The sequence below is a fragment of the Gymnoscopelus braueri genome (genome assembly GCF_963280865.1).
Source record: "Gymnoscopelus braueri genome assembly, chromosome: 6".
NCBI classification, from domain to species: domain Eukaryota; kingdom Metazoa; phylum Chordata; class Actinopteri; order Myctophiformes; family Myctophidae; genus Gymnoscopelus; species Gymnoscopelus braueri.
In genome coordinates this window covers 38,581,574-38,584,644 of record NC_137607.1, presented here as the reverse complement: position 1 = coordinate 38,584,644, position 3,071 = coordinate 38,581,574, and positions in this window count along the sequence as shown.

Genomic DNA, 3,071 nt, shown 5'->3' with positions numbered 1-3,071 from the left:
TATGTATAAAATTGTGTTTTATATGTATAAACATGAACAAAAAATGGTTGCCTGGAGCCTGCTCCTACCCACAGGTTGTCCCAGTAGGTGTGCAAAAGACCTTTTCTTTCTCTACAAAATATGTATAAACATACCATGTTATTGTGCATTCAATACTAAGCTATTCAAATATGTCATGTTATGTTTAAAGACATATTGACATTTTTTGGGGGAAAAAATCACAAAAACTTTTTTTAAACTTTTTTTTTTTTTTTTTATCAAACAATTTCGCGGACCCCCTGCAGTACCTCCGCGGACCCCCTAGGGGTCGCGGACCCCCTGTTGAAGACCTCGATTAGCATATCACCATATCATGCAAACTGGCTACTTTGATCCCGTTAGGCCTACCAAGTAAAGTGGCAGTGTCTTATTTATGAATGCAGCACAAACTTCCTAGTATGGTGAACTAGCTTTAAAACCGTCACAACTAACCGATTTTCCTTTGTGTAAATATTGTTTGCATTACCCTGATATACTTGCCCTGTAATTCATGGGGATATATTTTTTACTCTAATTGGGTGAACTGTCCAATCTTGCCTGTCGGGTTGAGGTGAATCACAGTCCCAAAAGCACTAACTACTTGTGTACCACCAATTGCCACTGGATGGCAGTGTTGCCTTAATTCCTCTAGAGATGGACTACTCAACATTGCTCAGGGGCCACAGAGCAAAATAGAGCTGTGTCCGAGGGCCTGCCCTTAACCTAAGAATATTTTTATGTGTTGTGGACTATGGATTATGGATGTGGACAGTGACTCATTTCACTGATGTTTTAAAAATGTTTTTGTAAAAGACTACTTGACTAGTCTAAAATTAAGAAAACACACATACAACAGCCACATCTATGGCCAAACCTCATTGAACAAAAAGATTGTCATGATATGAAATTATTAAATGACAAAATGAGGCTTTATTCACGAAATCTGAACAGATCAGAATGTGGACAGATTGCTGTTGCAACAAATTAAAAAATGGTAAATATACTCAGAATGCCCATTTTCTTTGGCCAAGATGAAACACTGGCTTGTTATTTAATAGCAAAGACTTCTTCCCATGTTAGTTGTAATGTCATATTAAATACTTTCTGTTTAGTTCTGGTTATAGAGCTGACCGCCCAGTTTTCTCCCATTAAAGAGCTTGACACCAAGAGGCAAATTAAGTGATTTATTTCTCCATTTCCATGGTTTCTGACAACAAAGCAAACAAACGGTGCAAATTAATAACAAGCAGTAAAACAGTTAAATGTTAATGATTTGTATTTGTCTTGATTTAACGATTTGTCCACAATGAAATGAGAATAATTATTTTTATTGGTAGTTGCTATGACTACAGGGATGCAAACATATGAAGCATCAAGCAAGGGGGCCACATGGGGCTTTTGAGTGGCGTGGCTCTCGAGTTTTCACACCCAACTCTCAGACAAAAAGGTTTAATACATAATTTCCTATTGTTCTAAAACAGAAAACTGTCTTAAAAGCTATTAAGAACTGTCGTGTTTGTTTGCTGCTCTTCTTGGTCAGGGAGCAAACTACAAAAATAACTATTTCTAAGACATTTTAAGTGTTTTTTTTAACTCCCTTTGATTACTTGTAAGTAGGCCTACTTTTCCTCAACTACAGTACAGTACTGTAGGCTACAACACTGCATCTGGAGCAGCAACAGAATCAGGTCCCCGGACCGCACTTTGGGAACCAAGCAAGAACCCCATTCACTGCCTGGCTGTAGAGCTTTCAGATCTGCGATCTTGCAACAGCTGCTACAAATGTAGCTAATAAAGAGAGCCACACACCTAGCTAGCACAATGACTTACAAAATTATCTGTGTAAGCAATTCAATGGCTACCGTATGTCCGAACGAATGACTAGCCTATAGCGGAAAAAGTACAAGTCAAATGCAATATTTTTTTTCCACTGTGAGTGGCCCGAGATTGAGGTACAACGTGTGCGATTTTGGTTTTGGCAAAAACATGGCTATAAGAGCGAGTTAAGAATTGTGTTTCTAATCATCTTCTTGGCCAAATTTATAAATCAATTAACATGGATGCCATGGGACTCCATTGTGAATTCCTATCACTCAGAGGGCCTTAGTTGTCTCTGTGCTTTGGTAGTCACATGTGTGAAAGAAGACAAGTAGGCCTATGAATATTTTGGCCTTGAGGACGATTTGTTTGGAAGATTTCCGGGGCTGATTTAATATCTGGCGCCCTCTGCTTGCTCGTCTGCTGCGCTCTAGATTTCGAATGTTGCCTTAAAACACCCAAACTTTGAACTGTGATTGCATGACGTATGCGAATACCGTATAACCTCGATAAAGTCCCTGTTATTGTGTGCTGTTTCACGTTTAAATCATGTTTCTAAGTAAGTTTTCTGATGTTTTCTTTTTGGGCCCATTGAAAGTCAAAGGCTTTTTTTTTGCGGCGTTTCTTGCGCATTACATCGCTGTGGTAATGCATAATGGCAAGAAATTGAATCGCACACTTGTCCCGGCCGAGCCGCACGTTTTGATGTAGGCTATATATTGTGGGGGTTTTGTCAACCTTGCAGGCGCCATTACGGGACAAATTTTGCGGGAAGAATAAATATTATTATGGCGGATTACAATAAGTGTTGGCACACTTAAAAATGGGATGATAGACACTTACTGGGGTGGTGGTGAGGAAAGATGAAAACCCGACACGTTTCGGGGAAGTGGCCTTCATCAGGGCAAGAACTGTTTGCACAGGTGTGCTGTGCACAGGTGTGCAAACAAAATGGCCTAAATTTGGCATTTTTCTTTTTGACTATTTTTAATTTGAAATAAATAAATCCATAAAATCCGTAAAATCCATTGCCTGCCTCAACTGATTGCTGTTATTCATCAAGAAAACTGTAACATATTAATATGCTACATATTAATTAGTCAACGTAGCTCTTATTATGAAGACCACCAACCGGAAGTCACATCCTCATGTCGGTTTAGCTTGACGACCTTAGAAAATTGACTGATCTGGCTCCCCATCCCGCTACGAGTAGGCTACACGAGACGGATCCCGGG